Source organism: Mus caroli, chromosome 11 (assembly GCF_900094665.2).
Source record: "Mus caroli chromosome 11, CAROLI_EIJ_v1.1, whole genome shotgun sequence".
NCBI lineage: Eukaryota > Metazoa > Chordata > Mammalia > Rodentia > Muridae > Mus > Mus caroli.
This window is the reverse complement of record NC_034580.1, coordinates 26,090,144-26,112,268: the sequence shown is the minus strand read 5'-3', so window position 1 is coordinate 26,112,268 and position 22,125 is coordinate 26,090,144. Positions and strand designations below refer to the sequence as shown.

Below are 22,125 nucleotides of genomic sequence, written 5' to 3'. Positions count from 1 at the left end.
TATGATCTTTTCACATTTTTTTTCCTTCTTTCTTTTCTAACTTTTTTTTTAATTTTTAATATTTTTATTACATATTTTCCTCAATTACATTTCCAATGCTATCCCAAAAGTCCCCCATAGCGCCCCCCCACTTCCCTACCCACCCATTCCCATTCTTTTGGCTCTGGCATTCCCCTATATTGGGGCATATAAAGTTTGCAAGTCCAATGGGCCTCTCTTTCCATTGATGGCCGACTAGGTCATCTTTCGATACATATGCAGCTAGAGACAAGAGCTCCGGGGTTCTGGTTAGTACATCATGTTGTTCCAACAATAGGGTTGCAGATCCCTTTAGCTCCTTGGGTACTTTCTCTAGCTTCTCCATTGGGAGCCCTGTGATACATCCAATAGCTGACTGTGAGCATCCACTCCTGTGTTTGCTAGGCCCCGGCATCGTCTCACAAGAGACAGCTATATTTGGGTCCTTTCAGCAAAATCTTGCTAGTGTATGCAGTGGTGTCAGCGTTTAGAAGCTGATTATGGGATGGATCCCTGGAGATCTTTTCACATTTTATAGACATTATTGTTACAACAAAATTCTACTTATTTATTTTTGTTGCAGTTTTGCATTGTTATCTTTTTGACCATAATTTTAACTTCATATTCTGTATTAAATTATTTTCAAATTGCTCGTAATACTTACCTCTGGTAGAATGCTTGTATCTAGCCCTAGTTGGCCTCTAACTTGCTGAGGATAACGTTGAACCTCTGGTCCTCTCCACTCCACCTCTAGAGGATAAAACCCAGGTTTTAATGCATGCTGAGCCACATCCCAAGTGTTATCTGATAGGTTTTACAGGAAATAGGTAATATAGCATTCACACAAAAGATAAAACGTACAAATAAGGACTTCTCCCAACTAGTGGTAATCACTTTTTACTCTGGAACACCTTAAGGATTGCTTTTTTACTTCTTTCCTGGACAACTTATAAAACAAGCTTTCAGTTGTGTAAATGGAGTATGTGGGATAAGAGAAGAAAACATCCCGAAAGATGCTAAGTAGAGAGAGGCACTAACTCATATCAATCTAACACGGCATTAAACTCCGCACTGTATCTGGTTACAGTTGCTACTTTGGTGCCTACTGTCTGCTAAATATTTAGAGAGCATGTGGTCCAGTTTGTGAGAAAGTGAAATCTTATATAAACATGCTGAACTTCATTGTTATTAATTTGCTGCAGAAATCCAAGCATGGCAGGAGTGTGGCCTACTGTGTTATTATAAATTCATATCTTGTCCTTGTTGCTTTGAAATAAGTCATCCCCACATTTGGATCCCAAATTTCAAGATAAGTCTGGACCAATGTTTGAAGAAGTTGAGCACTGGGAATTTTTATGCATTTGGAAGGACTTGGATTTTCTGATAGACAGTTCCTTGTTATTCTAGCTGCAGGCTCGAAAGGGCAGAGTTAGGCAGGACAAAGGATTTTCAGTACTGAACTTCCAATAATGTGTTGATGTCAGAAAAAGAGTCAGAGTCATTTCTGATAAGAAACAAGTGTTAATTTAAAGCCATTATGAATGTACTTTCTGTGATGGCTCCTGCAAAGTAACACAGAGTAATTCATGGGCTATAAGTCACAGGATTAGTTTTAGTAACCAATCCCTAAGTGAAACCAAAGAGAGAAGAGGCGAATACTGGAGGAAGTGACAGAGGTCAGCCCTGAAGTGGAACACAGAGTCCTTTACAATTCCACAGTCCTTTCCCAGGTTTAAATTGGGCAGTGGCTACTTTGCTGTGAAGTCCTTACACCCCATTCCTACACTATGTGTCAACACTTATCAATATGGTTGAAATCAGCATAGGCCAGAATTACTACTAGATTGGAACTTGAAATAATATTGAAAATCATGAATTATTCCTGGTACCCAGATGAACCAGGTTATTTTGATGCTTAGAGAAATGATGTGTGTGTGTGTGTGTGTGTGTGTGTGTGTGTGTGTGTGTGTGTGTATCCTGGTTTAAAATCCTTGTCTATATTGCTATTTTATTGAAGGTGCATATTTTCTTGAGAATTCTGCAAATATCAAATGCTAACTTCAATTTGAAAATTAGGGACTTGCTTCATGGCTTTAAGTTTAATTAGTGTTGGGGTATATGTGACTTCAAATCCTATGCATTTAGAGTATCTTTTTTCAAATAATGAACAAGTTCTTGTTTTACCAAAGGGCTTAGCTGAGCAGAAGGTGTTGAGAGCTTGGATCTTGTCCATATCTCCCATAGAAATTGGCAGAGAAGTCACTTATTTTGTCTCTCATCTGTTTTATTCTACTATCAAAACATATACATTAATTCTGGCTTCCTTGCTCTCAATTAAGTCATATATAATATCTTGTGATAAAACCTTAAAATATCGGAAATGGTATATTTAAGGCTTTATCAAACCACAGTGTTGTTCTCTGTGTGAGTAAGAGACATTACATAGAACAGAATTGTGAAAATGACTATTGTTAGCATTTTATCTTCATACATATTCACACCTTTAAAATGTATCCATTCATATTTGGTAAGTATTCTCTATGACATGCTAATGTCTATTAATGTTAGTCATTAATTTGAATTTGAAATTTCGGGATTGAGATTCAAAATGACCATGTAGGAATGAACCAGGCCAGTACTCAAAGCTACAACCCAATTTTTTTCTTTGATTTTACATAACTTTCAAACCTGTGTTTAGCACCTCCTAAATACAGAGTAGTATGAACAGGCTTAGATATTTGACTATTGTCTCTTTCTGAAAGAAAAAGAAAATAACGCCAGCAACTGTGTTTGGGAAATGATCCTATTTACTATGCCCTCATTACAAAGAACAGATTTGCATCTTAGAAGCAGATCTGGAAGGAACAGATACAGGGGACCAGAAGATCTTCATCACTAAACTGAGAGATAGCAGTGAAGCCTAGGAAACAGGATAAACAAGGACCATGTAATGGCTGACATTTATTGAATAGTATGTTTAACCCAGCATTGTGGATCATCTGTATAGTTGTGTATGAGATGGAGTCTGTCATTACCCTCATTTTGAAGAAAAAGGGTCAAGGTGTAAAAAAGGTACACAAGGTCATATATACTTGTTCTAACTTTCAGATATGGAACCTGCAAGCAGAAGCCCCTCTTAATTGGTATCCTATGCTGCCCTTAGGAGTTTAAAAATAGATTCACTTAGAGGAGCTATTGGCATCAAGCCTTGAGTGTTAGTTCTAAGTTGTTTAGAAAATACTCTAAACAGTTACATAATTCTAAAATTGAAAGAATGAATAGATGAATAACAGTAAGAAGCAGAGTGGTCTATTCCAACAGGCATTAAGTACTGAGTACTGTTGTGCTTCCTATGGAGTGTCAATCCTAATACATAGTCTTAAGAGCAAGCTCAGCAAGTGAACACTGAGGTACAGGCGACAAACACTGTCACTGGAGATTGCAGTAAAATCAGGGCATGGGTAGGGCACTCGTGATAATGGACTTCTTTTATCTCTCCTGTTGACTCCGGTTTAGCTGCAGTCAGATGCACTGCTATGAATTTGGGTGAATTTCATAGATTCCACTCAGGAGAAGCAAGGGCACCAGGCTATAAAGTTCCAGACTAAAGAGTCATTTTACTAATTTTATTAACATTGTTTTTTTTTTCCCTCATGACAGTTTCTGCAGGACATGGAACCAAGCAGCAATGACATTAGCTGCCCAAGGGCAATGGAGTAGAAAGATGAAGTACATATTTTGAAGGGCTTGTTTCACATATGTTATGGCTCAGTTTGATTTTCCCTTTTTCTAAAACTGCACGTTGCATATACTAACCGTAGATTTCATATGTAGATATTCTTGACAAATATCAGTAAAACAGGTTTAATGCCTAATTGTCTATGTCCTTGGTATACCCTATTCTTCCTTCCAACCCACTATTTTCTGAGAATCTCAAGCAAGTCCTTTAGCTTTGTTTATGATAAAGACAGCATGCCCTTCTTAATCTTGTGCTCCACAGCACGACCTTATCAATTGCAACTATGTCCATACTCACCAAGAAATCATGTCTATGACTGCTGTAGACAGTAAGACAATTGGAGCTATTGATTGGGGTGCACCTTACTCTTTCTGAGTGCCTCATTTCCTTAACTCTCCTACCTAAAGTCTATACTAAAGCTTTCTTCATAATACTGGCAAATCTTCAAGTTCTTTTATACATTGAAGCCAGGACTCGTAGGTTTACCTGATCAAGGTCTCTAACACACTATGCTAATTCCCTTAGGCTGCTGCAAGTGACACTGTAGAGCTGCCTCTGTAACGTATTTATTTCACCCATATGTTATTAGTAACTATATTGATTTGCTTATTGCAGGTTTTCTAAGTGTCTCTTGTTACAATTATTTTAGGTTTATTATAGGTTTTCTAACTATCTTTTGGTATTGATTTTTAGTCTGATTCTTTTGCAATCAAATATTTTATTTTGCAGGGGTTTGATAGCTGGAGAGATGCCTGAGTACTGGTTACTCTTGCAGATGACCTAGGTTTGGTTCCTAGCATCCTTTGGACTCTCATGGCATCTCACAATGGTGGTGACTCCAGTTTAAGGGGATGTTGTAGGAAACAGCAGAATCTCCAACGTCTTGAGTGAATATTTCGGTGACAAGGATATGACCCTGTCATGGTCCCAGAGGAAAATGACAAAGCCCTTCCCCACCTGAGATTCATCCCCACCTGTGCCTCATCTGAGATTCAGAGAAATAGCTGAGCTGATCCCCACTCCCAGGCCCTAGGCTCTGGAAAATGGTAAAACCTTCCTCTGGTCCCTGTAGTATGTACAGGAAATGTCCACCAGAGCTTTCTCTACCAGATATTTACAGACAGAAGACGGTTGCTCCCTTACACAAAATGCTCCTGCAGAGATGAGTTCACCCTGATTCCTTAATCCAGCTGCACAAATGAACCTTGTCTATTTATCAGTATGCAATAACTGAGCTTACTTCAGTTATTACGCTTCAGAACTTACGCTGCCTGTTCAACATTGTAAAATAAATATGCTGAGCTTCCAGGGTACTGTGGTTTCTCCATCTTAGAGACCAGACCTTTTGACCTCAGATTTTCTCTGTGTCTATGTGTCATTTCTTCATCCCTTTGCCCTAGTCAGGCCTATCTCTGAAGCCATGATGGATGTAGGATCCAATGCCCTCTTCTGTCCAGGAATACACACAGTGCACATACATACAGGAAGTTACTCATACACATAAAATAAAAATAAAAATTTTAAAGCTTTTATTTTACATAAAATAGATTTTTTATTTGTTGCAATTTGCTTTCACATATACTTGATTTTTTAAAAACTAATGATCTATCCCAATTCAAAAGCAATGTATACATACTGCAACTTTGAAGTATGGTTGCATATTACTATTACTATTACATATTCAAATTTTATTCATCCTATAAATAATTTTGTCTGACAAAACTAAAAGATATTACATTTTTATTTCTCACTGTGAGTTTTTACTTCTGTTTTGTTTGGTCAATATCATTTGATATGTAACTTTAGATCACGCTATTAGGAACATTAAAATGTAGATTTAGTATTGCCTACAGTGGATCTCAACGCTTTTAATTTAATTTTTATTCATTATTAGTGTGTAGGTTTGTGCAGAAGCTCAGGTATGTATGATATGCGCACAAATGTGGCATGTATGTGCTGCAGCACACATGTGGTAAGAGGACAACTATAAGGAGTCTATTCTTGCTTTCATTGTGGCATCTGAACTTCTCATCAGGCTTTCATGACAAATACCCCCATCTCTTAAATTTTTTGCTGATCCAGAGCTCAGCATTTTTAATTTCTAAATATACCTATGTCTAATTGTGTTTTTTCCTTATGTTGACCTTTGTCTCCTATATATATAAATGTTATATGATATTGACATATTTTCATATAATACATACTTAAGATCTCCTGAAATTATAGCAATTATAATATTCACTTAAATTCTGTAAAGTTTATCCACATATGCCGTTTAATTGTTCTTTACTCATTTTAAGTCTTAGCTTTTTCCACTTGAGAGCTGAATATTTCGTTAATATAAATGTTGATAAAATTCCTTTACATAAAGTGAAAAACATTCTGCTTCTAAGGAGTAATTTCATTTCATAGGTAGGGAATTTAGGGGCATACATATGTATGTGTGTGCACATGTGTATGTGTGTGTGTGTATGTATTAACTGCTTTGAAGATATTCCATTTTCCTTTGGCTTCTCATTCTGATTGTGGCTAAAATTTGTTAAAGAACCTTATTAAAATATGAGTAATTAAGACTATAAAAGCTGAAAATTAGTAGCACCTGGGCACTTACTTTCTGGCCTATTTCTTCTGTAACTTATGGGGCTGTCTATGTGTATATACTTAGGGACTCAAATGTCTTTGTTATTTTTTTATGGGGAAAAGAAAATCTCTGATCTCCAAAGACATCTTTGTAAATCTCATCCCTAAATTATAAATTCACCATGGTGCCTTTACACATGACGCACTGATGTTCCCTCAAAGGGATCTGCCATCAAAGCTTCTTGACAAACATCTGCCAAGAATGTTTTGACCTCAGTGTAGCTCAGTCTTTTGCCAGATTTCCAGAGTTCAGCTGCCATGCTGATCCTCATGGGCTATTTTGCTTTTTCAGGAATATCTCAAAGAGATCCTGCTTGAAAAAAAAAAAAAAAGATGCCATGCTGTGACATTTTGCTACTTATAAAGAGAACAAGAATGAGCTCTGTCTTGTTCTTTTATCTAACTTCAAACAAACACCCAGTTTAAAACCAGAAATAGAGCTGATGAAGTCATCAACAGAAAGCCTCACCCACCTCACCCACATATTTTCTAGTCTAGAAAGAATCTAATGATTAAGACCTCCTAGGAAGGTTGAGGAGCAAACCATCTACCAACACACCACACTTCTCATTCTCCACCTCTGAAATATGATTGTTAGTGTTTGGCTTCCCTGTTAGAAATACCAAGCTCATAATGATTAAGAAGCTCAGGGAGTTATCTAAGCCACCAGGCTTATAAAGGTAGGGCATCACCACATATTCACTGTGATTCTTTACCACCTGTGGTGACATGGGCAGGTGGTATGGCGCCTAAACTCTCATGGTCAACCAAACAGCTAAACGTGCTATTTCTATTTATAAAGAAGAAATAATGTATATGTAGTTCTAAATGCTGTGAATTTCTTTAAAATTTCTCCTGAGATATACTTTTTTTCTAATTCCTAAATCTATATAAGATATTTAGAACAAAAATTGCATGTATGTGCAATTTTAAAATTTAGAGTATTTCTAAAACAGATTGTGACCTGGAGTCTTGTCGTGAGATATGGGAATTTCTGTTCATGGTGAAGTTGACTGTTTTCCTCTGTGTGGTCAGTAGATGCTGGGGCTCCTGCAGTGCAGGAGGTGGGATGAGGGTGGTCAAAGAGGATATGTCTCCAAGTGTTGCCACTATCCCCTCAGGACTACATTTCCTGACATAATCACCCAACTGAAAAAATTGGTTGTCTCCTAAAAGCAACACATCAGACTCTTGTACCTTGAATGTCTCCTTTGTTAGAACTACTGTACTTTATCTAAGCACACTATACATTCCCATTTCCCAGCATTGAGTTCTCTTGTTTTGACTGGTCTTTAAAGCAAATGCATCCCCTTCTTTATCATGCCTATAATGAGCTAAAATTTCTAAGTCTTTGGCCAGATAAATCTCCAAGTGTACAAGGATACAATTGGGTAAGCAACCGGAATAGTGTTCTAAGCAGATAGGATAGGAACACAATGGCACCAAAGGTAGAACTGGAGCCCCTGGAGCCTCTGGTACCTAGTAATCATCATTTTCCTTCATCCTGGTCCCTAGATTCAGTGGCTTAAACTGCAAAATAAGACCCCTTTCATATTTGACATGGGAGTTGCAGGGAACTTATTTTCCCTCAGGAGTTTACACAGGTGCTTAGATGATTGGGGGGATCTGTTCTTGTTAGGGTAAAGAGCTTTGTCCATTTCTTTCTCCTTCACTTTCATTCAGAAGTCTTTATTTGTGGGGTGTTTATTTTTTTTCTATTATTCTTTTGGCTAACTGGAGAGCAAGTGTTACGGACATTGTCTAAAGAATAAATTTTTGTTAGCTTTAGAGTAAGGAATACCAGAATAGCACTTGCTGCCAAGCCTGGAGATCTAAGTTCAACCCAAGAACCACGTGATGGTAGGAGAGAACCTACCCTTCCCACCTCGCAAATGCTTGTTATTGAAAAGTAACAAAAAAGGTATTTTAAACTAAGCCATTCAATTATAAATGTATTAATCTCTAATTTAATCATATCTTGACACATTGTAAAAGATGTCAACTGACCCTCATCTTATTTCCATGGAACTAACACTCTTCTAATGTAGTATGTTCTTGGATTCTTCTAAATTACTGCCACATTTAAGTGGGACATTGGCCTTGAGCAATAAATCCTCTACTAATAAAATGTACTAAAATATGTACTCAGGTGCTTAGGAAGTACACTTGAGATGGTATACTGAGAAAGATTAACAACACCCTGGGCCCTATCAGACTGTTTTAGAACACCTTGAGACCTTGGCTATTATGCTCTTTCTCTAGCATCAAACAGTGGACTGGAGTTGCAATAGTTCTCTGGATTTTTTCTTCTCTTTTGACTCTTTGTATTTCAGAAATAGAATAATCATAACTCTTTTTTTAAAAAAAAGATTTACTTTAAATTATTTTAAATTATTTATTTTAAATTATGGGTACATGTATATTAATGTGAGTGCAGGTGCCTATGGAGACCAGGGGTCCCAGATCCCTAAAGCTGGAATTACAGTTGATTCTGAACCTCTTAATTTAGGTCACCTGAAAGAGTGGTACATACTCTAATCATTGAACCATCTTTCGAGCCCAACATCATTCTTTTGAATAATGAAATGAAGTCTTAGTTTAAAGAATAAACTGGCAACAAATCTCATAATCAAATATGTTGCAAATTATGAGTATGAAACCACTTTATGCAGCACAGAAAAGAAATGAGCTACTTACCAGATGCCTAATAAATGTGCCTAAATATTGCATGCTTGGAAAAGGTAAGGGCAGGTTGTTGTATTGATAACATTTCAGTTAATGTGTCCAAATCCATGCACATCATTATAAACATTGTTTTCATAGCATAGTCATAGGCTTAATTTTTTTTAAAAACCTACTTTTAGTAAGTGTTCTTAAATGCTTTAACCTCCCTTTTGGCCCACCATCCACCAGAGGTAGTGGAAAGGAAAGATTAATAGAGCAAAAAAGAATATGGACCTGTTCAGAAATACTTCTTTTGAAAAAATCCAGTCTGCATTGTCAGGGTATCAGCAGTTCAGTTCACATGAATCAGCAGTGGTAGCTTGATTCACTCTCAAACAGCATTTATGAATCAGCAATGGCAGGTTGATCCAGAAGAAACTTCAAGGCCCAAGTCCACAGAAGTGGTAAGAAGCTGCCAGAACACCACCAGAGCTTCTTTGGAGGCATTTCTCTCTAGGAAGTCATGACAAATGATGAGCAGCAAAGAATGGTATGGTGTATCAATACAACCCAGGATTATCAATGAAAACCAGCATCAGCAAAGCCCAACAGTGGCTAGTAAAGAATGGCAAGGCATACCAATACCATCCAGCACTGTTCACTGTCCATTGGGTTATATTTATACCCTTTCCAAATATCACTTGTTTTCTTAAGCATCTGCTCTAGCCAAACATCACATGTTCTTTTCTCCAGGCTTCCTCCAGAAAAACACCAGGGACCTGTTCTTAGTAAAACATCCTCCCATGTGTGTACTTCAGCAAAAACATCCTCTCATACAACAGCTAAGCCATTTAGGAGTGAGAGGTTGATGACCATCAGTTTCTGGCTATCCAGGGATACATAGTGAAACCCTATAAAGCAAAACAAAACAAAACCAACAATGGCTACCTCCAACCCCAAAAGTGGTGAGTATGTATTTCTAGCACTGCCCTTGTGGTTTTACATTAGTCTCCTGCCTTAACTTCATTATTACAGAATATCAAAATTAGTAAACCACTCATATTAAGAAAAATTGTTGTGGTAGTTTGAATGAGCCTCCACAGACTCTAAGTTTAAATACCTTGCCTCAACCTAGTGGAATGGAACTGTTTGGGAAGGCTTAGGAGGTATGGCCCTGTTGGAGGTATGTCAATGGGATCAGGTTTTAAGGTTTCAAAAGCCCACACCATTCCCAGTTAGCTCTCTTTGTTTGTCCCCTGTATACTCCATGTCCTTGCTTGTTGCTTGCTGCCATGTTCCCCACCATGATGATCCTGGATGCTACCCCTCTAAAACCAAATATAAGCCTCAAAGTACATGCATAAGTACAGGCTTTCTTTTATGAATTGTTGCCTTGGTTATGGTGTTCTTGCCCAAAACTAGAAAGTAACTAAGGGAATTATTGCAAAACTAAGACAACTTGGGAAAATCTAAGCCAATTATATTTTTAATTAATTTTCTACTGCAAAACAAACTATCATTTCTATCTATACATAGCTGTCACAATCTGGGGACAAATAGACTTGGATTTGAACTGAAGCTTTCCACTTCTAGGCTGGATGACTGGTCTAAAGCTATATGAAACTGAGTCTCTTTGCTAGTCTGCAAACTTGGGTTAATACTACCTCATGGAATTGCACAAGAATGAAGAAATTAATGTATATACAGTCTTCAGAAAAAAAAATGCCTTGCACCACAGAAAGCTCAGTGAATGATAAATATCATTCTAGGTGATTGTTAAGAGCTTTAAGAACACCCCTTAGGTTCTTTTTGCTTCAGAAATTAAAATGTAACAGCTTAACTCAATTGGGACCTATAATTGCAAAGCAGTTCATTTATCTACATAGCCTACTCAATGAGATAGAACTAATATTTGTTAGAACTTAATAGAATTCTCCATGCAGCCTCTACTTTCTTAAGGAATTATTTAAGAAACTATGTCAATTAGTGTTTCTCTAAATCCTTAAGGGCTAAAGAAATGCTTAACTTTCATCAGCCAATTGAAATCTGTAGTTCATACAACAAATGTGACATTGACTAATAGGATTCATATACTACAGAAGATAAAAAGTGTTTGTGTTGTAGAACTTTATTATGTTCCTTTTTTTTTGTTTTGTTTTTTTGTTTTTTTGTTTTTCGAGACAGGGTTTTTCTGTATAGCCCTGGCTGTCCTGGAACTCACTTTGTAGACCAGGCTGGCCTCGAACTCAGAAATCCGCCTGCCTCTGCCTCCCGAGTGCTGGGATTAAAGGCGTGCGCCACCACGCCCGGCTTCCTTTTTTTTAATAGGATATTTTCTCTATTTACATTTCAAATGTTATTATCCCCTTTCCTGGATTCCCTGCCCTCAGGAACTTCCTATCCCATCCCGCCTCCACCTGCTTCTATGAGGGTGTTCCCCAACCCATCCATCCACTCTCAACTCCCCACCCTGGCATTCCCCTGAAATGGAAAAACCAGCCTTCACAGAACCAATGACCTTTCCCCCATTGATGCTCAACAAGGACATCCTCTGCTATATATGCAACTGGAGCCATGTGTACTCTTTGGTTGGTGGTTTAGTCCCTAGGAGCTCTGCGGGTCTGGTTGGTTGATATTGTTGTTATTCTTATGGGGTTGTAAACCCCCTCGGCTCCTTCAGTCCTTTCTATAAGCTCTGCACTGGGAACCCCGTGCTCAGTCCAATGGTTGGCTGCAAGCATCCACCCCTGTATTTGTAAGGATCTGGAAAAGCCTCCCAGGAGACAGCTACATCAGGCTACTGTCATCAAGAACTTCCTGGCATCCACACTAGTGTCTGGGTTTGGTGACTGTATATGGGATGGACCCCAGGTGGGACAGTCTCAAGATGGCCTCTTCTTCAGTCTCTGCTCCACACTTTATCTCCGTATTTCCTCCCATGAGTATTTTGTTCCCCTTTCTAAGAAGGACCAAAGCATCCACATGTTGGTCTTCCTTCTTAAGTTACATGTAGTCTATGAGTTGTATCTTGGGTATTCTGAGCTTTTGGGGTAATATCCACTTTTCAATGAGTGCATACCATGTGTGTTCTTTTGTGATTGGGTTACCTCACTCAGGTTGGTATTTTCTAGTTCTATCCATTTACTTAAAAATTTCATGAATTCATTGTTTTTAAAAGTTGAGTTGTACTCCATTGTGTAAATGTACCACATTTTCTGTATCCATTCCTCTGTTGAAGGACATCTAGGTTCTTTCCAGTTGTATGGCTATTATAAATAAGGCTACTATGAACATAATGGAGCAGGTGTCCTTGTTATGTGTTGGAGAATCTTTTGGGGATATGCCCAGGAGTGGTAGAGCTGGGTACTTGGGTAATAATATGCTTATTTTCTGAGGAGCTGCCACACTGATTTCCAGAGTGGTTGTACCAGCTTGCAATACCAGCAACAATGAAGAAGTATTCCTCTTTCTCCACATCCTCACCAGCTTCTGCTGTGACCTGAGTTTTTGATCTTAGCCATTCTGACTGGTATGAAGTAGAATCTCAGGGTTGTTTTGATTTGTACTACTCTGATGACTAAAGATATTGTAGATTTTTTCAGGTGAATCTCAGCCATTCGGTATTCCTCAGTTGTGAATTCTCTCTTTAGCTCTGTTCCCCATTTTTCAATAGGGTTATTTGGTTCTCTCCAATCTAACTTCCTGAGTTCTTTATATATATTGGATATTAGCCCTCTCTCTGGTGTAGAATTGCTAAAAATCTTTTCCCAATGTCTTGGTTGCCATTTTGACCAATTAATGGTGTCCTTTACCTTACAGAAGCTTTGAAATTTTATGAGGTCCCATTTGATGATTCTTGATCTTAGAGCATAAGCCATTGGTGTTCTGTTCAGGAAAAGTTCCCCTGTGCCCACGTGTTCAAGGCTCTTCCCCACTTTCTCTTCTATTAGTTTCAGTGTATCTGGTTTTATGTGGAGGTTGTTGATCCACTGGGACTTGAGCTTTGTACAAGGAAATAAGAATGGACCTATAGCATTCCAGTTTCGATCTGCACCTGGAATACACCCTGTGCCACAGCTCTGGAGAGCTGGTCTCCCAGGAGTGCTGACACACATCTGAGCACAGGTAGAACCAACACTTCTGCTCAGAGGGACCAGCCTAGAGTCCTCAGGATGTAGAAACAGAGGAGAAGGCTGTGACAGGATCCTTTTGTTGTACCATTTGTTTAAAATGCTGTCTTTTGTCACTGCATGGTTTTACCTCCTTTGTGAACAATCAAGTGACCATAAGTGTGTGGGTTCATTTCTGGGTCTTCAGTTCTGTTCCATGGATCTACCAGCCTTTCTCTTTACTAATACCATACAGTTTTTATGACTATTGCTCTGTAGTACAGCGTAAGGACAAGGATGGTGATTTACTTAGAAGTTCTTTTATTATTGTGAATCAGTTTCACTATCTTGGGTTTTTGTTATTCCAAATGAATTTGCAAATGGTTCTTTCTAACTCTATGAAGAATTGAGTTGGAATTTTGATGGTGATTGCATTGAATCTATAGATTGCTTTTGGCAAGATGGCCATTTTTACTATATTAATCCTGCCAATCCATGAGCATGGGAGATCTTTCCATATTCTGAGGTCTTCTTCCATTTCTTTCTTCAGAGACTTGAAGGTCTTGTCATACAGATCTTTTGCTTGCTTGGTTAGAGTTACCCCCAAGATATTTTATATTACTTGTGACTATTGTGAAGGGTGTTGTTTCCCTAATTCCTTTCTCAGCCTGTTTATCCTTTGAGTATAGGAAGGGTACTGTTTTGTTTGAGTTAATTTTATATCCAGCAACTGCACTGAAGCTGTTTATCAGCTGTGGGAGTTCTCTGGTGGAATTTTTGGGGTCACTTAAGTGTACTATCATATCATCTGCAAACAGTGATATTTTGACTTCTTCCATTTAAATTTGTATGATCTCCTTTTCTTGTCGAATTGCTCTGGCTGGGACTTCAAGTACTATATTGAATAGGTAGGGAGAGAGTGGGCAGTCTTGTTTAGTCCCTGATTATAGTGGGATTGCTTCGTTTCTCTCCATTTAGTTCGATGTTGGCTACTGATTTGCTGTATATTGTTTTTACTATGTTTAAGTGTGGGCCTTGAATTCTTGACCTTTCAAGGACTTTTAATATGAAAGGTTGTTAAATTTTGTTAAATGCTTTTTCAGCATCTAATGAAACAATCATGTGCTTTTTTTCTTTGAATTTGTTTGTATAGTGGATATATTGATGGATTTCCATATATTGAAGCATTCCTGCAACCTTGGGATAAAGCCTACTTGATCATGATGGATGATTTTTTTTCTATGTGTTCTTGGATTCTATTGGCAAGAATTTTATTGAATATTTTTGCATCAATATCCATAAGGGAAATTGGTCTGAAGTTCTCTTTCTTTGTTGGGTCTTTGTGTAGTTTAGGTATCAAAGTAATTGTGGCTTCATAGAATGGATTGGGTAGAGTACCTTCTGTTTCTATTTTCTAGGATATTTTGAGGAGTATTGGAATTAGGTCTTCTTTGAAGGTCTGATAGAACTCTGCACTAAATCCATCTGTTCCTGGGCTTTTTTTTGTGTTGGGAGACTATTAATGACTGTTTCTATTTATTTTGGGGATATGTGATCATTAAGCTGATCCTGGTTTAACTTTGGTACCTGATATCCGTATAGAAAATGTCCATTTCATCCAGGTTTTCCAGTTTTGTTGAGGGTTTTGTAGTAGGATCTGATGATGCTTTGGATTTCATCATGGTCTGTTGTTATGTCTCCCTTTTCATTTCCGTTTTGTTAATTAGGATACTGTCCCTGTGCCCTCTAGTTAGGCTACTGAAGGGTTTATCTATCTTGTTGATTTTCTCCAAGAACCAGATCCTGGTTTGGCTGATTGTATAGTTCTTTTTGTTTCCACTTGGTTGATTTCAGCCCTGAGTTTGATTATTTCTGATGGTCTACTCCTCTTGGGTCTATGTCCTTCCTTTTGTTCTATAGCTTCTAGGTGTGCTGTCAAGCTGCTAGTGTATGCTCTCTCCAATTCCTGTTTGGAGGCACTCAGAGCTATGAGTTTTCCTCATAAGACTGCTTTCATTGTGTCCCATATGTTTGGTTATGTTGTGGCTTCATTTTCATTAAACTTTAAAAAGTCTTTAATTTCTTTATTTCTTCTATGACAAAAGTTATCATTGAGTAAAGTGTTAACTTCCATGAGTATGTGGGCTTTCTATTATTTATGTTGTTATTGAAGATCAGCCTTAGTCTGTGGTGATCTGATAGGACACATAGGATAATTTCAATATTTTTGTATCTGTTGAGGCCTGTTTTGTGACAGAATATATGGTCAGTTTTTGAGAAGGTACCATGAGGTGCTGAGAATAAGGTATATCCTTTGTTTTAGGACAAAATGTTCTATAGATATCTGTTAAGTCCATTTGTTTCATAACTTCTCTTAGTTTCTCTGTGTCTCTGTTTAGTTTCTGTTTCCAGGATCTGTCCATTGATAAGAGTGGGATGTTGAAGTCTCCCACTATTATTGTGTGCAGTGCAATGTGTGCTTTGAGCTTTACTAAAGTTTCTTTAATGAATGTGGCTACCCTTGCATTTGGAGAATAACTGTTCAGAATTGAGAGTTCATCTTGGTAGATTTCACATTTGATGAGTATGAAGTGTCCCTCCTTTTCTTTTTTTGAAAAGTCAATTTTAATCGATATTAGAATGGCTACTCCAGCTTGTTTCTTGGGACCATTTGCTTGGAAAATTGTTTTCCAGCCTTTCACTCTGAGGTAGGGTCTGTCTTTTTCCCTGAGGTGGGTTTCCTGTAAGCAGCAAAATGTTGTGTCCTGTTTATGTAATTAGTCTGTTAGTCTATGTCTTTTTATTGGGGAATTGAGTCCATTGGTATTAAGAGATATTAAGGAAAAGTAATTGTTGTTTCATGTTATTTTTTGTTAGAGGTAGTATGTTTGTGTGGCTATCTTCTTTTGGGTTTTACCCTCTTGCATTTCTAGGGTTTAGTTTCCTTCTTTGTGTTGGAATTTTCCACCCATTATCTTTTGTAGGGATGAATTTGGGGAAAGATATTTTATAAATTTGGTTTTGTCACGGAATATCTTGGTTTCTTCATTTATGGTATTTGAGAGTTTTGCTGGGTATAGTAACCTGGGCTGGCATTTGTGCTCTCTAAGGGTCTATATGACATCTGCCCAGGATCTTTTAGCTTTTATAGACTCTGGTGAGAAGTCTGGTGTAATTCTGATAGATCTGCCTTTATATGTTACTTGACCTTTTTTCCTTACTGCTTTTCAGTAAGACATTCAAGGTACAAGAGTCTGATATGTTGCTTTTAGGAGACAACCAATTTTTTTCCAACTCTCTCTCTCTTTTTTTCCTGAGACAGGGTTTCTCTGTATAGACCTGGCTGTCCTGGAACTCACTTTGTAGGCCAGGCTGGCCTCAAACTCAGAAATTTGCCTGCCTTTGCCTCCTGAGTGCTGGGATTAAAGGCATGCGCCACCACTGTCCAGCTGGAACTCTTGAGTATAGAAGAAAACCAAGTCCTGAAAGTTATGTTCTTGCTACTGGTGGTTGGGAACTGGGCTGGGTGTTTCCAGATTCTTCGTTTATACTCTGAAGAGCTGAAAATTGAGGTTTATAGCAAGTTGCAAAAAGAAGCAAGACAACATCTTTTGGAGTTGAGCGATAGTGAACATTACAGAGGGATACACTGAAGACTGATGGGGCCGCATAAATGAGAATATCCCAAGGGCCCTGACTATTGTTTGGGGACTTTCTTTTAAGGGGCTGGAGAGAAGGATGGGTTCAGTTATTAAGGGTTTTAATTTGAATGGCTCTCTATTTTGATTGATAAATTAGGTCTTACAGCACATGCTCTTCCCCATAATTGTATGCACACTCATATTATTTATAGGCATAGATGGTAAGTAGAAAATGCTTCATAAAATATTTCTAGAGGACAGTGCATATGAAGAAATTGGGTTGTCAAGTACATTACCAAAAGAATGCAAGATACATAACCCAAAACTAAATGGAGCTCCCAGGTTACTAAAGTGACTCCTATATTTGTTTCCCTCACACTGATTTCTGTGGCACACTCTCATACATACATCATGCATACAGTAATTAAATTTGAGAAAAAGATTCACTTGTATCTACTTCTGTGGATGAGCTAACAGAGAACAAAACCAAACAATGTAGGAGATGGAAGGAGAGTTATTAAAGGTATTTCTTGAAACAGTACAAGAGATGGAGCCCATGCCAGAATGCACCAGGAGTCAGGTATTTTATAGAAACACAACAACTTCATCTCTTATAGCTGACAGGAAGGCAGGGCGTGTGGATGGGCACACAGGTGACAGAAATGATCATTAAGTCCATGGGATTGCCTCTGATTGCTTTGATGTCTCAGAAATGGAGAAAGGAAGATTGTAGACCAAGCATGAGGAAATGACAAGAGATTGTGGGAATCCGAGGAGAGAGAAGAAAAGTGTGATGGAGTTGCTGTGAGAGTAAATAGGTGGCTGATTGTGAGTGAGTACTTAGTCAGAGCTGACTGAAACAAGAATGGCAAGAATAACATCACACTATTTGGTTTTAGATGCACAGAGGAAAGGGCCAGTGGAAAGGTGTTCTGATTCTGGGGCAAGAGCTAGGATGCTGATGGGTCACAAAAGTAAAAGAAGTAAGTGAGGACATGAGGTTTGCCAGAATCCTACTCTTCAGTCCATGTTAGGCTATCATGAGACCTATTCAAGGTTATTGCAGGTTGGAAGCAAGTAAACTATGATGCCAGGATTGGAAGGATCTTCTGTGTTTATATTGAAATCACTGAAAGAGAAGACCAGGGAGAAGTAGGACTGAGCCCAGAACCAACATTCTTGATACATGTGGGGAATGACATGTGTCTAGCCATATGTAAACTTGTCTGCATCATCGGAACATTCAAGGCTGTGTCTGTGTTATAGAGCTAAGGTGCAGGCTCACCACTTCTGGGTAAACTTTGGCTTATGGGAAGGCAGACAGTCAGAATCTCATACTTCTAATTTCACAGATTCAGCTATATGCTATTTTTAAAGAGCCTAGAAGAAGACTATACACATATATAATAGGGAATCAAAATTTATGACCATGTGGCCTTTTTAAAATTTAAAAAAAAAAAGTGAATGCTGATAATACTCTGAGCTATTTCCACTTGGAGTTCCTAGACTAGGAATGAGGAATTATTGAAAAGAACCATTGTGACACTAGGGCTGAAACACACTTCTTGCGTTTATTGGTTTTGTTGTATTGTTTTTAGTATTAGTAAATAAGACTCTTACAGGATTTTGAAAATGCAGTCAATAGAGAAGAAGAGTGGAGCAAAGGAAGGAAAGAAGGAGGCTTTTAGGGAAGACTTCATTTATCATCACATAGAATTCTTGGCATCTTTAAAATCTCCAGGAAACAAACAAACAAACAAACAAACAAAAACATGTTACAGAGGTAAAGCCAGTGTAGGAGGAAAGAAAAGACCCTGTGAATTATAGCCATGTTCTTCCTTGACTCCTCTAACAGTGTTACTGAGTTCTCACTTGTTCTGAACGAGAGCCCTCACAGGTCAGTTGACTCTTTAAATAGCCTTGTTTGTTCAGAACTATTGTTCATTGGACTAGGCTGCCCAGTTTTGGAAATTGAGAAATTGAAAAGACTAGTGTTAGGCCAGAGAAGAAACACATTGTTAATTTCCTGTTTCCCACAGAAAGTTTATTAGACCATTTGTAGAGGGAATGGTTACATAGACATTGTAAGTGGTTTCCCAGTGGCTTTATTGCTGTGGCAGAGGCTCCTGCCTCTTAAAAAGATCATACGGATCATATAAATATAGGAAGCATGGGTGTTGCTACAATTTAGGTACTGATTTACCTTAGGAAAGTTAATAATTGCGAGTAACTATTTTCTAATGTGCTCAAACAGCAACACAGGTAATTGCCTCCTGAAAATGTAAGATACTGAAGGTCTTCGAAGTTCTGCCTTAGCTGACCAGCTCCAAGGTGGCAGAGGCAAATGGTAGAGCTAGCCCAAGGTAGCCATGGGTAAGCAGAGACACAGGCCCATGAATAGACCTGTGCAGTGACCATTGCCAATGGTCTCCTCCTGTGAATGCCATAGAGTAGCAAAATGCCACACTGTTACAGTGCTCTTCCCACACAATGCCCAAACAGCAGCCTTTATGCCAGTTGTCCCTATTTAGAGAACTCACAAAAGTGTAACTAAATAAACTAAACAATGAATGCTTTTAAAATGAAACAAAATGTACATTTAGATGGCAAGTTGTTTTGAAATGATCTATAATTTTGGTTCAGAGACCTATAATTTCCAGAGGCAGGAAAGCTATAAAAGATACTGGGTATAGTGAGGAAAATTTGAGTTCTGGCTGAATATTAGATTTTAAAAAAATACTTATATGTATGTGTGTGCATCTGCATGTGTCTATGTGCATAACATGGTGTGCTTGGTGCCTGGGGAGGTCAGAAGAAGGCATTGAATCCCCTAGAGCTGGAGTTACAGATGGTTGTGAGCAATCATGTGGGTGCTGGGTACTGAATCCAGGTCTTCTGTAAAAGCAGAAAGTGCTTTTAACTGCTCATCTGTCTCTCCAGCCCCAGTGAATATTAGGTATTTAATCGAATGAATGGAGAGCTGGAGGAAATGAAAGCAAGTATAGTGAATGTTAACTGGCAAGACACACACATGCACACACAAACAAATGCATTCACACAGAAAAAGCCATTTAATCCTATTGTTTCTTCTGTGTTTTGGTATATGTATGAAAAAATCTGTATTAGAATGAGAGTCAGAATATAGTTACTATCCTCTTTTTAAAAAGCAAGCACTTTCCCCAACTGAGCCCTCTCACTGGTCCAAAGAAATTGTTTTGTTGTTTTTGGTTTTGGGTAGTGCTGGGGCTTGAACCCAGGTCCTAAATAGATTGTGCGAGGCAAGCACACTGCCACTGCCCTGTTTCCTAAAGCTGGATGAGGCAGATGACAAAAAGCAACTAAGAGAGAAGAAAGGACACAGGTATGACCCGTTGGACTTTGGACAAATACTTAGCCTATTTGACCCTAAGATTTCTTCATCTGTTTTATACATGCTGTCTGTAAGGAGTGATATGATGATTAAATTGATGACATGCATTGCAGAGATTATGTTATCTGATTGTATTTTTTCCTTGCCCCAGAGCCATTCTGCCATTACAGCCACAGAGAAAGGCAGAAGGATGCCTCTCAAATGAAGGGGCATAAAACCAGCAATTTCATACTAAAAGTGTAGTCCAAACTCAACAGCATTGCCTTTACCTGGAGCTTGTTGAAAATTGTTAAAATTGTACAATTTTAAGCCTTCCCTGAATTCCCTTAATTGGATCCTGCATCTTAGCAATGTCCTCAGGCAATTCATGTCTATACAAAAGCTGAAAAGGCTTGGACCTGTGACATGACTCTGGTAAATATGATAGTTTAAATTCAAGTCCCCTGCCTCACACAGTGGAAGGCAAGACCTGACTCCTGTAGGCTATACTGTGACCACACATGTTCTGTGACATACCTACCTACAAGCTAAGGAAGCAGAGGGGATGCAGGAAGACTCCTACTTCCTTCTCCAAAGGGACTATATGAAGAAGACAGAAGTCAGAGCTGAGGAACTTATCTGCTGCCCTTTCCTTGTCTGGGTCAAACTCCATAGGGGGTCTGAGAATGAGCTAAGAAAGCCAAGAGGGCATGTCCAAACATAGACATCTACTCCCACTTGCACAGGGAGAAGAGAATCAACAGAACAGCTGCAGTCTGCTGAACAGAGGCAACCTGAAGTAGCACTCTGTGCTACCCCTGATTGTCACACTGAAAAGATGCAGCAAACCATAATTCAAAGGTGGCTGGAAAGCTAGGGCAGGAAGGTTATAAAGCTTCCCCAGGCTGGTAACAGTTACTGACTACCAGAATCCAAGAGCTTCCCTGAACTATACAGAATCAACTGGAAGGGACACCTGGCCTTCGTCATCCAAGGATTTATGCATCAAAGTCACCAAGGCTCCAAAGATCCAGATAGAGAACAAGCCTTGCAATGGAACTCAGGGCTGATGATATAACCATGCAATTTTCTTCCCCCTCAGAGCCAAGAGATTACTAATCCATTTCTCTTCGACAAACCCAGACACCATCATGGAGACAGATTGAGGAAGCCATTAAAGTTCTGATCATTTGTCCAAACAAGAAGAGTTCTTTGGAGAGGCTGCTACAGCTACAGAAGCACTATGAATTTTTTTTTATAAAGGGGGTATTTTTAAAAATACATACTGACACAAAACATACAAAAAATACAAGGGTAGAAACTCAATAGCAGAATGTGATGTTATCTTTCTTTTTCTTTGTGGATTGTAAATGTATTTTATTTTGTAAGCAACAATCAAAATATATTTGTGCTACTGATTTTTTTCGAATAATAAATGGGATCTTAATAAAATTTGTTCACTGAACAACTTTGTAATCTGCAAAACCCAGATAAAATAAACAGAAGCAAGTGCACAACTGAGATGGGAGGTGGCACAGCTGTCTCATACTTCACCAGACCACCATCAGGTCCCTTGACTATGAGTGTTACAAACAAGGAAGGACAATGCACTCAGAGTGCCACTGATAGCTTTCTACATCACTTTATGTAAATACAATGGTATCCAACATTGCTAGCAAACACTGGACAATATTTGAAGTCATAAGCACATCCACGTGTTCTTCCAAATGATGTTTGGGATCCTGCTTGCCAGCATTCTTTACTGTCAGCTGTTCAGGTGTCGTCTCTTTCTTCTTCTTCTTCTTCTTCTTCTTCTTCTTCTTCTTCTTCTTCTTCTTCTTCTTCTTCTTCTTCTTCTTCTTCTTCTTCTTCCTCTTCCTCTTCCTCTTCTTCTTCTTCTTCTTCTTCTTCTTCTTCTTCTTCTTCTTCTTCTTCTCTTCTTCTTCTTCTTCTTCTTCTTCTTCT

At 38.4% G+C, this 22,125-nt stretch overlaps 1 protein-coding gene across 1 annotated transcript in view; it reads left to right on the top strand.

The window, feature by feature from the left end:
• The window catches only part of Acyp2 (acylphosphatase 2), a 131,884-nt gene that overhangs the window by 89,746 nt on the left and 20,013 nt on the right, over positions 1-22,125 (top strand). The window lies entirely within an intron of this gene.